Below are 12,991 nucleotides of genomic sequence, written 5' to 3' on the forward strand. Positions count from 1 at the left end.
ATATGTAACAAAATTTATCATTTTCACCATTTTTAAATGTACAGGTCAGCGATATAAAAACATTCATATTGCTGTGCGACCATCACCACCACCATCCATCTCCAGAGCTCCTTCCATCTTGCAAAACTGAAACTCTACACCCATTAAATCATAACTCCCCATTTCTCTTTTCCTCCAATTCCTGGAAACCACTGTTCCTTTCTTTTCAACGTGTAATACTTCACAAACCTGCATGCCATGCTTGTGTGGGGCCCATGCTAACCTGCTCCGTGCTGCTCCAATTTCAGTATATGTGCTGCCCAAGCGAGAACTGTTGTTTTTAACTTCTTCTTTTTATCTTTTGACCCCCTTCCCCCACATCTCTCACCCCCAACCTCACCTGGGGGCAACCACCAATCTGTTCTCTGTACATGGGAGCTTGGTATTTAGTTTAGTTTTGTTTTTTAATTTAAGAGAGGTCATATCGTACTGGTTTTTCTCTGTCTGACTTGTTTCACTTAGCGTAATAATGCCCTTGAGGTCCATCCATGTGGTCTCACATGGCAACATTTTACTCTTTTTATGGCTGAATAATATTCCTGTGTGTGTGTGTGTGTGTGTGTGTGTGTGTGTGTGTGTGTGTGTGTGTGTGTGTATACCACCTCTTCTTTATCCATTCATCCACTGATGGACACTTACATTGCTTCCATGTGTTGGCGATTATAAATAATGCTGCAGTGAACACAGGGATGCCTATATTTTTTTGAACTAGTGTCTTCATTTTCTTTGGATAAATACATAGTAATGGAATTGATGGATCATGTCATAGTTCTATTTTTAATTTGGGGGGGGGACTGCCATACTGTTTTCCATCGTGGCTGTATCAATTTAGATTCCCACCAACAGTGCAGGAGGGTTACCTTTTCTCCACATCCTTGCCAATACTTGCTATTTACTGTCTTTTTGATGCCATTCATTGTGATTTTGATTTGCATTTCCCTGATGATTAGTGGTGTTAAGCATCTTTTCATGTACCTGTTGGCCATCTGTATGTCTTCTTGGTGTGTGTGGGGGAGGTGTCTATTCAGGTCCTGTGCCCATTTTTTAATGGGGTTGCCGCATTTTTTGATATTGAGCTGTATGAGTTCTTTGATACTTTGGATATTAACCACTTCTCAGATACATCATTTGCAAATTAACGAATTGTGACTGTGTCTAATACTTCTACTATTAAAGAGTGATCAGAAAAGGCATGAGGCTTTCCAGAGTCTTCCAGTTGCACAGGTTAAATCTTACCCAACTGCATAAAGTGTCAATGGAACATTACAGTCAATAAAAGTATTCTGATTACACACTATGAGTTGTGTTTGCTCAAAATACCAGTTATTACTGTTACTGTTCTTAATCTATAATTAGCTTTTGTTAATGTTTTCCTGACTACGCAGCTTTGTTCTTTCATCAGAGTGCCCACTGTTTTGCATTATGTGGTACTCCAAGATGATGTCGTGGGGAGAACTTATCCGACTCTGTTTTTGATGGGGAGGTTAGAAAACTTCCTGATTTGGCTTTGAGCCTAAAATTGTTCTACTTTCTTCCCACTTACTTCTGACAAAGACTTATTCCTTGATCTAGCCAGGCTCCTCTGAGCCCACTCCTCCACTAGGCCTCAAACTTGGCCTTGAACAAACATGTAAATAAACACAAACACTTGAACAAATACTAACTTAATTTCTAACAGCTCATGACTGTATCCCTAGGATGATCCCTAGCCTTCCTTGAAATGCCTACCTGAGAAAACTCAAGGCTACTAAACTAATTTACTTTTTGTTCCAGACAACACCTGAAGATAGGGTTCCTGTCTCCCAGTCTCTGTGGTGGGTGGGAGCCCAACTTCAATAAGCACCAGGTAGCAAACCCAGATGGGCTTCTTATGGACCAACCCCTCCCAGCATTTTGTAATTTTTCACTTCTAAACTTCACTGACTGCATGCCCACCCCCTTACTCCCTCATCTCCCCTTTAAAATGCTCGGTCACAGGACTTCCCTGGTGGTCCAGTAGTAAAGAATCTGCCTTACAATAAAGGGGACGCGTGTTCGATCCCTGGTTGGGGAACTAAGATGCCGCAGGGCAACCATGCCCACACACCACAACTACTGAGCTTGTGCGCCACAACTAGAGAGAAGCCCGCATGCCTCAACGAAGATCCTGCAGGCGGCAACTAAGACCACGATGGAGCCAAAAATAATAAATTAAATAAATAAATAAATAAATAATATATCTTAAAAAAAATGCTCAGTCACCTCTGTACAAATCAAAGTTGAATTTTGTTCCTGCTGGATCCTTTCTCCTATTGCAAAACTATGTTACTGATTAAAATCTGTCCTTACCACTATAACTAGTGTCCAGCTTTGCTTATCTTTGACACTATCCAACACCAAAAAATATTTTTTCTATTTCCAACAGAACAGAATAGAATTTTACAGTTTGACGCAGCCTGTTCCAAACAAGTGTGATTGAAAAACTCTTCTGGAGAAATGTCACTAAATTTTATAGAGAAAAAAAAAAAAATCCCTTGTAAAAATGTTTGTTTAACTATTAAGTAAGCTCTAAACCTTGTTTGTAAATTGAGAAATTTCTCAGGGGATTTTAGTGTTCTAATGGACTTCGTGAATCAAATTTCCAAAGGGAGGATTTAAAATGCAGCATTTTCTTAACATATGTGACCATGGAATGCTTTGTTTTTAGAGCACCAATCCCAGGACATTCCAGAACTAATGTTCTAAGAAAAATATTTTTTTGAAAATCCTGGCTTAAGCATTTCGAACCCACCATCTACTATATCTAATTACACTTACATCTTATTTCTGTGACCTATGGAAACATCAGATGATGGCCAGTTTTTCTCAAAGTGTAGACTTTTTACCATCTTTCAGAACCATCTCTGTATATTTGTTAAAAATGCAAATTACTGGGCCATGCCCCAGACTTGCTGAATTGGTATACCTTGCAAGTCTAATGGGAGGGGGGACCTGGAATCAGAATTTTGATACTGTCCAAAGTTGGATTCTTACCTACACTAAAGCCCGAGAACTCAGATGAGGAATCTTACCTGTGGCTGCCCTTTCAGGATCCATTGCTGAAATCATTCCCCAAAGTTGGCAGGTTTTTTTGGAGTCTACATTTTCCTTTCCAAGCAATAAGCTGAAGGAAGAAGCAGAAAGCTACTTAGGCTCTTTCTATAGAGAAAGAAAAAAATGAATTAAAAAAGTTCAGTGATTAACTTTTCCCACTCAGCAGGTGCTAACTTTCCATTGTGCTCTTAAAGAGGTAGCATTCCTTCCTCCCAAGTTATATTTCCAGGGGTGTTTGCTGGCTGTGTGTTACTTGAAAATTAAAGTGATTCTCTCCAGCCACTTCTCAAAAATTTGTAACAATTACAAACTGACTCTGTAAGCTGTACTAGTAAAAAGTTATTTCTATAAGAATATTTGTAAAAAAAATCTCATTTGATCATGCTTTTGAAATCTAGATTTAAATTTATTTTATTCAATTTCTCCAGATTTAGAGAAAAAGCAATCGAACCATTTTAATTTTTAAAATCTAGAGTAAACATTCTGATTCCTTCAATCTTTTCAAGTAAGATGGAAGTGTTTCTCTTTTAATACCTCTTCCTCTTCTTCCTCTTCTCCTTCTTCTCTACCTCCTCTTTCTCCTTCCCCTTCCTTTCATTTCTTCTCCTTCTTTTTTGAAGCCTCTCAAGTTTAATTTTCTGTTCAAAACAGAAAATGAGATATGTATTGTTAACTATGCATACTGTAATGAGGTCTGCTTAAACCTTTGAAATCTTTTATTTCTATACTTTGCAAAATGTTCTCCTCATTAGGGATGTAGGCTATTCAAGAAAATGACTCTTGAGGCTCTAGAACAGAGGCACTTAGGGGCTGAGGCTGAATGAACAATCAATTTGAGGAGAATGGTTTTATGTGTAGCTCTGGGACTTTTAATAACTGTTAAAAGAAGAAGGATTTCCCTGGTGGCGCAGTGGTTAAGAATCCACCTGCCAATGCAGGGGACACGGGTTCGAGCCCTGGTCCGGGAAGATCCCACATGCCACAGAGCAACTAAGCCCGTGTGCCACGACTACTGAAGCCTGTGTGCCTACAGCCCGTGCTCCAGAACAAGAGAAGCCAACGCAATGAGAAGCCTGCGCACTACAATGAAGAGTAGCCCCCGCTCGCCGCAACTAGAGGAAGCCCGCACGCAGCAACAAAGACCCAATGCAGCCACCCCAAAATTAACTAAAAAAAAAAAAAAAAAAAGAAGAAAAAAAATTAAGATGAGTGGAGAAGGGCCATCTTCTTTAAGAAAAGGAAAAGAAAAAGAAAAGCTAAGCATGGAATATAATTCAGCGGTTCTCAAACTCCAGTGTGCATCAAAACCCCCTGAAAAGCTTGATAACACAGATTGCTGGGGCCGCCCCCAAGGTTTTCAGCAGGTCTGGGGTGGGGCCTGAGGACTGACAGTTCTAATACGTTTCCAGGTAATGCTGTGGGTCCGGAGACCATATACTCTACTTCCAAACACACACATGCTTTCTATCTCTTCTAATCTACCTGGAAGGAAAGAACATCTTTAAGTGAAAGAAGATAAAACCCAAGGGGAAGCATGGAATCAGCATCTTGCAAAAGTTGGCAGTCACACACATAATTTCTAGGAGGTATTATTTATGGTAGCTCATTAAGTGCCAAGTAGCTGGTCCCAATGTAGGACACAGTCTACCAGGATGCATTTTTTTAAATTATAAGTAGGATGCTATAACAAAGTAATAGTTACGGATTGGTGAGGAACGTAACAGAGGTTATTTAAAAGTTGCTCTAAAATATGATTTTAAATGAATTGGTAACATGTTCTTAATCTTAAATAATTGTCTATATTAATAAGGAATGGGAAATACATGTTAGAAGATCTGTGGAACGTTGAATAAAAATACTTACCTGAATTTTATTTCATGTCTTGCAGGACAGTCTCAGGATTAATTTTTTAGAGGATATATCCTATAAATTTTATGACTTCTAACTCTAAGCCCCAAATTACTAAGCAATAATAAACATCAACAAATTATTCAAAAATGTTTTATTACAAGATAATCTATATTTCTTCTAAAATCTTTCCAAAAATTCAATGTAAAGTGATAAAGCCCCCTTACTCCCCTCAACCCAAATGCTATGCTCTTTCCCAATGATAACTACTGAAGCAGTTTTCTGTAAGAAAGGGCTTATCTTACTGACTTCCTCAGTTTGTGGCCAATATAGCACCCTTCTCTTTTCATCTTGTATGTAGGTCTAAGCATTTGAATTATTCATCTTTGAGTCTGAAAAATTTATCTAGGACTTTCAAACGAAAAGAGTTAAATTCTGAACAGTAAAGTATAATGAAAAAGCCTTCAGGATAATTTAAATACATCATTAGCTGGCTAATATGACAAGAAATTCCAATCAACCTTTATCAGTTGCATCTCTCTTCAATGACCCTTCAACCCACTTTCCTTTAAACTACTTTGAGCTGCAGAACTACTTTGCAAATTCTCCTGAGGAATGTAAATGACTTGCATTTTCAGTCACCCCCTGACAATTTTCATTCACTATTTAACAGGTAATTATCTGACCATCCAGAGTTACATATAACTCTCCAGGAGAATGGAGTGTCCTTTGAGTTCAGTGAAGAGGTGAGAGTCCATATGCCAATAATAGCCACAATTTTAGTCCTGTAACTTCTCTTTTCTCCTTCAAGTCTCTTCACCCAACTTTTTCTCCTGATCTTCTGAGTGTGACAAATCTATTAATAACACATCTCCCAAGAAATGGTAAATCATAAATTGTTTAAGAAATGTATTAAATACTGTGTATCCCAATGTTATTACTTAATAAAATTATATATGCTGCACCTTATAACAGTAGAATAAATTTCTTATGCTCTGAAGGATAGCATATTCAGGGTATAAATTACTTTCTAGAAATTTAAGTCAATTAACCAAACATTTACTATGCACCTTTACTTTTCCAGCTCTGTTTTAGAAGCAAGCACCCTACAAGAGGCAATAAGATGGAGATTTTAAATGCATTCAATTAAAAGGGAAAATGAGAATATTAATAGCACAATGGTGACAAGATTATAATTGTCATGATGATAGTCTAACAGAGGTTTGGACAATGTACATGGGAGAATAGAGGAGGGAGTACCAGAAAGAAATAATTTCTGAATAGCTTCCTTGTGTTCGATTTAGCTATGGTCAGCCACCACTAAATCTATACATTTTGGCTTATTCTTTCACTTGAAAGTTTTTCGAATGTTGGAATAAGAATGAAAGAAGAAAAACATGTCAAGTAATCACTAACTTAATTCATCTTCAGTTATATATAGTTATATACATACAGATATATAATCTCTTGAATCCTCAAAAGAGTTCTATAGAATATGTATCATTTCTCTCAACTCCTGTATTTTCTCTATGCCCTCACTTGTCCTATTTTTTCTTCTCTGATTTATTTAAGTGATAAGGATTATAACCTTGCTCTTGTATCCCTATGATACATACATACCTGTAAACCTATAATAGGAAAGAATCTGGCAACCTAGAGAGAGATTAGTAGATGACAGAGTAATAAGGATATACAAGAACAGAAATTATGTGGAAAGAAGCCTGCTCATTTCTGTTCTTTATGGTTGTACTTCCAGGAGTCATCTGTTTCTCCCTTCTTTCTTAGCCCATGAATCAGTCAGTCAGTCAATGCTAATCTCCTCTTTTTCTGGTGTGTATACACACATAAACACACACCACCACCATCATCCCCACCATCACTTCAACACCACCTATAGCCGCCCCCCATAGATTGAATCACTACACCTATATAAAACTGTTAAGAAATGTTTTCTGCAAAATTTGAGTTCTAAAACTGGAATGCAGGGACTTCCCTGGTGGTCCAGTGGTTAAGACTTTGCCTTCCAACACAGGGGCTGCGGGTTCAGTCCCTGGTCAGGGAGCTAAGATCCCACATGCCTTTCGGCCAAAAAACCAAAACATAAAACAGAAGCAATATTGTAACAAATTCAATAAAGACTTTAAAAAGTCTTTATTGCATCGGGGCTTCCCCCCGATGCAGGAGACGTGGGTTCGTGCCCCGGTCTGGTGGGGGTCCCGCGTGCCACGGAGAGGCAGGGCCCGTTGGTCGTGGCCGCTGGGCCTGCGTGTCCGGAGCCTGTGCTCTGCGGAGGGAGAGGCCACAGCAGTGAGAGGCCCGCGTACCGCAAAAAAAAAAAAAAAAAAAAAAAAAAAATCTTAAAAAAGAAATAAAATTGGAATGTAATTACAAATCTTCCTCAATTTACAACGGGATTATATCCTGATAAACCAATCGTTAAGTTGAAAATATCGTAAATCAAAAAAGGCATTTAAGGGACTTCCCTGGTGGCGCAGTGGTTAAGAATCCACCTGCCAATGCAGGGGACACGGGTTTGAGCCCTGGTCCAGGAAGATCCCACATGCCGTGGAGCAACTAAGCCTGTGTGCCACAACTACTGAGCCTGCGCTCTAGAGCCCGCGAGCCACAACTACTGAGCCCACGTGCCACAACTACTGAAGCCCGTGCGCTAGCTCCCATGCTCCGAAACAAGAGAAGCCACCACAATGAGAAGCCCACGCAGCGCAACAAAGAGTAGCCACCGCTCGCCACAACTAGAGAAAGCCCACGCACAGCAACGAAGACCCAATGTAGCCAAAAATAAAAATAAATAAGATAAATAAATTTTTTAAAAATGCATTTAATACACCTACCCTACCAAACATGATAGTTTAGCCTCACCTATCTTAAACTTGCTTGGAACACTTATATTAGCCTACAGTTGGGCAAAATCAACTATCACAAAGCCTATTTTGTAACAAAGTGTTGAATATGTTATGAAATTTACTGAATACTGTACTGAAAGTGAGAAACAGGAAGGCTGTCTGGAAACAGAATGGTCATAAGCATATGGGTTGTTTACCCTCCTGATCTTGCGGCCGACTGAGAGCTGCAGCCTCGGCATCAGGTCAGAGTATCATACCACATACCCCTGGCCCAGAAAATACTAAAATTCAAAATCTGCAGTATGATTTCTACTGAATGCATATTGCTTTTGTACCATCATAAAGCAGAAAAATCTTAAGTTGAACCGTCATAAATTGGAGACCATCTATCTGTATTTGGTCTAAGAAATACAGAGACTTTTTTATGTGAGCATGAAATAAAAATAGTTGAACCTGAATGGAATTATATAATTTCCCCTTAATCTACACAAATATAACAGAGATGTCTAACTTTTTAAAACTCCCCTTAATCCTTGAATTTAGTTGGTGATATTTCGTGTGTTAACCCAGTTCCTTATTTTTCATCAGATTACTTTTGCCATCCAAGTGTTTAAATGTCTCATTCTACTTTTTACCTTCCTTTTCTCCAAAGAGACTGAAATATACTTTTTCTTGCTCTTTGGGGGTATTCTGAATAAGTTAAATTTAACTCCCCATCACCATTCCATGATTTGCCTGATGAAAATAAATTACCATCAATTCTCTTTTATTCTTATCATTTTGTTGTGTTGTTATTTTTTAAGGCTCCCTGTACTAACCGTATAAAATATATGGAGGGCTTTTTATCAATGTGACTGTCATCAGAGATATTGGGAAATTCTACAAGAAATGACAAACGGACAGACTACTGGGGGAAAAAAGATGTTTCTACTTTTAACTCCTACAGCTCATCTGTTGTGATCTAATTAGGTATCTGAGAATTTGAGGTACAATGTCACAATTTAAATGACAAAGGATATGTGGTTTTATAAGTCTCTAAAAGCCCTACAAATTCTTCCCCAAACTGTTTCCTAGTTGATACAGCCAACTATACTTCATTAATGTATTGCATCCTGATGTTAATGGGACAGTTGATTAGATGCCCTATTCCCAAACAGGGTTGCATTATGCCTTAGGTACTTTGTTCTGTGGGTCCCTCACTCTAACAAAAAACAAACAAACGAACTACAACAACAACAAATATATATATATATATACACACACATATACATGTGCATAAATATATAACATATATACATATTACACACATATGTAAAACTAATACCTATTTAACATATTTTAAAAAGTATATTTTACAGGTTTTTTGATATAAAGATGGACATAATCCAGTCTGTGTTAAAAATTTAAACATTTTCTTTCAGCTCTCAGAGTTTATTTTTTCTTCTGACTTTAAAAAAAGATAAAATATTTTTGTAGGCCTCCCCAAATCTAGTGGGCCCTTGGCCCTGTGTCTGCTGTGCCCTCTGGACAAGTCAGCCCTGATCCCCAAAATCTTCATGGCTCCCTCCTCGTGTCCTCAAGTGTTTGCTCACTGACCACCCTAACTAAAATTACATCTTCTCCTCGTCCCTACACTTCCAATCTTTCCTATGTTGCTTTGTATACTTTTCATATAACATGTCACCTTTTGATGTATTCTACACTAAGACTGACTTGTTACTTACGTTTGTTTCCCCCAATTAGAATGTGAGCTCCATGAGGTCACTGATGTATCCCCACATCCCTGAGCAGTGCATGGTATTGAGAAAGGACTTGATAATTCTCTCTTGAATGAAATAGGAAGGAAATAAGTCTTTGACTATTTTTATTCTTTGTGTTTTTTAAAATTCTATTTTATTTTTTTGATGGCTCCAGAAACTAAGGGGTAGGTTGGAGGAATGTTTTCACATACCAGCAGATGCATGTGTAATACGGGGTGATCTTACAGAATGCATTAAAAATGAGCTTTGTGGGTGGGAGGGAGGGAGACGCAAGAGGGAAGAGATATGGGAACATATGTATATGTATAACTGATTCACTTTGTTATAAAGCAGAAACTAACACACCATTGTAAAGCAATTGTACCCCAATAAAGATGTTAAAAAAAAATGAGCTTTGTGCTTTAAAGAATCAAAAAATAATAAAAATTTTTGTATCGGTTATCAGTCTTGCTGCATCTCTCGAAGGTCCTCATTATTTATACTTTAACCTTTCTCTGAAAAGTCACAGTTATATTTGAATGTACCAGGTCCTTTTCAGAATGTAAGCACAGTTCTAGGCAAATCCAAGCCATAATCACATCACAATCTTTAGAAAGCAGTAGTAAGAATGAGTATCCTCACTTAATGTTATATCAATGAGAGGGAGGAAAAAGAAAAGGAAAGCTACAGTTTTTCAGACCTATCATGTGCTGGGATCTGTTAGACTCTTTATACATAATCTCTTGAATCCTCAGAACAGTTCTATGAAATAGGTACTAGTATTCCTAACTTAAAAACAGGGAAGTGCATTCAGATTCTTATCTACGTTAATAGAATTTGCCTGAGAGCACACGACCAGCGAAGATGAGCTAGGATTTAAACCAGTATTTACTGGGCTTTACAGCTTGAGCACTATCAATTACATTTTGTCACAAAGAGCCTTGTAAGTCCTGTTAGAAAAAAAACTAGGATCCTGGGGTCAATGAGAGGCTACAAAGGGACTGCTAAGTCTGGAACATCATTATATATGATAGGGACTTGTATCACTCATTCCTTTAATGAAGAATAACATAGCAAATGGTTACAGGCTAATGTGATAACTTGATTGGGTATTGTCAGTGACTTTGTTTATTTTATTTTAAAAAGTCTCTATTCACTGATTTTACCATAAAAGTCTCTGTCCACCGATTTTACCATCAAACTTCCTTTATCATTCCCATTGATGAGATACGGCCAAAATTGGGTATGACTGATACTGACTTCAACTTATTGAGACAAATCTACTGCTATAAATTTATCTCTCTTAAAAGCATTTGTATCATCAACCCCTGTTTAAATAACCAGTCATCATGTAAAGAAGGAAACTGGGTTATCTAAAATCATCATGTCTTACTTGGTTACAATTATTTCCATTAGGGCCAACTTGAAAGCCAAAAGGCAAAACTTGTTCAGAGAAAACATCAACAAGACGTAAAAACTTTCCATACTCTTGAGGGTAATTGTTTCTGCAAAACTCCCAATGTAAAATTAAAAAAAAAACAACAACCAGATCACTCATTTCAATCAACATTAAGAAAATAAGCAAATTCTGTTTTCTTCAGATATAAGCATAATGGTATATATAAAATAAGTACTGTGGAGTTGAGTACACATTTCTTGTCTCTATCAATCAGACAGCAAAAATTTATTGGTTGTCTATTGTACGTAAGGATCTGTGTTTTACGGCACTCAAAATTATATCAAGATATAAAACATTATTAGATACCAGTCTTGACCTAGAAAAATGTTTGCCCTTGAGTTGGAATAACAAGACAAAAGGTATGGCTTACAGAGGTCAATCACCATATGGTAAATCCATGTTGTCTGACGCCCAAGACTACCCCATTCTTCATGGTACCAACTCCTGGACAGTCTCACAAGCCAGCAACCAAAAGTTTTATGTCTGGCTCAATAGGGACCATCCCGTGTGATAGTCAGCTTACCAGTTTAGTGACACTGTGACAGCTGAATGATAGCAAGGTATTTAACTCTCTGAGCTTCAGTATACTCATACAATAGAGATCATTTCTATCATAGAGAGCTGCTGTTAGGATCACAGAAGATGTATTTAAAATGCCTGGCATAATAACAGGTATGAGGTGATATCTCATTGTGGTTTTTCTTTGCATTTCCCTAACAATTGGTAAGGTATTAATGCACACCCTTTAGAATAGCTATTATCAAAATGGCAAGAAATAACAAGCATTGGAAAAGGGAACCCTTTTACATCGTTGATGGGAATATAAATTGGTGCAGCCTCTATGGAAAATAGTATGGTGATTCCTTAAAAAAATTAAGAATAGAGCTACCATATTATCCAGCTATTCCACTTCTGGGTATTTATCTGAAGAATATGAAAACACTAATTTGAAAAGATATATGTAGTCCTTTCATCACAGCATTGTTTGCAATAGCCAAGATATAGAAACAACCTAAGTGTCCATTGATGGACGAGTAGATAAAGAAGATGTGTTTTATATAGAGAGACAATGGAATACTACTCAGCCATAAAAAGATGGAATCTTGCCATTTGTGATGACATGGATGGACCTTGAGGGTAGTATGTTAAGTGAAACAAGTCACATGAAGAAAGACAAGTACTATATGATTTTACTCATATGTGGAATATTAAAAAAAAAGTAAATGAACAAACCAAACAAAAACAAACACATAGATACAGAGAACAGAGTAGTGGTTACCAGAAAGAAAGAGGTTAGGGGGAGGGCAAACGGGGTCAACTGTATGGTGACAGATTAAAAACTAAACTTTTGGTGATGAACACACTGTACTGTACACAGAAGCTGAAATACAATTTTGCACACATGAAACTTTTACAATGTTATAAACCAATGTTACATCAATAAAATTAACTTAATTAATTAATTTAAAAAGTGTCTGGCATATTATTAGTACTTAAAGAGCAGTAGTAGATTTTAGCTCTAAAAAGGGTATGTCTAGGAAAACAACAATAGAGAAGAAAAAAATGAAAAAAAACATTTCCCTGTATTTTGGTAGTGTGCACACAGCTTCAAATGTGCCATAGGGGAAAACCAAAGGTAAATGTTTTCATAGAGCTTTGGCAGTCGGAAAAGAAGATATTCAACATTAATTTGATACATGATACGGAACATATTAATCGGTGGATGATTCCATTTGGTTATACAATGCTTCCTCTTCACATAAGACATTTTAAAACAAAAAAAGACCTCTACATTCTACTTAAAGTTTTTTGTATTTGTTTCATAACATGCCATCATGCCACCAATTTATGTTTCCTTTATAGCAATCTTCTTACTTAATCACTCCTTAACTGTCATTCTTTCCTCCTAGACCACAAGCTCCATGAGACCGGGGTTATGTTCCTCTTTTCCGTCACTACATCTTCAGTGT

The 12,991-nt window shown here is 37.3% G+C and overlaps 1 non-coding gene across 1 annotated transcript; it reads right to left on the reverse strand.

Annotated features, from left to right (window-relative positions):
* Positions 1-204: 204 nt before the first annotated feature.
* LOC117198342 (U6 spliceosomal RNA) lies at positions 205-311 on the reverse strand. Its single transcript, XR_004479453.1, has one exon. It is a non-coding gene; the product is annotated as a U6 spliceosomal RNA (small nuclear RNA).
* Between the last annotated feature and the right edge of the window lie 12,680 nt (positions 312-12,991).

Source organism: Orcinus orca, chromosome 7, assembly GCF_937001465.1.
Source record: "Orcinus orca chromosome 7, mOrcOrc1.1, whole genome shotgun sequence".
In the NCBI taxonomy this organism is placed as follows: Eukaryota; Metazoa; Chordata; class Mammalia; order Artiodactyla; family Delphinidae; genus Orcinus; species Orcinus orca.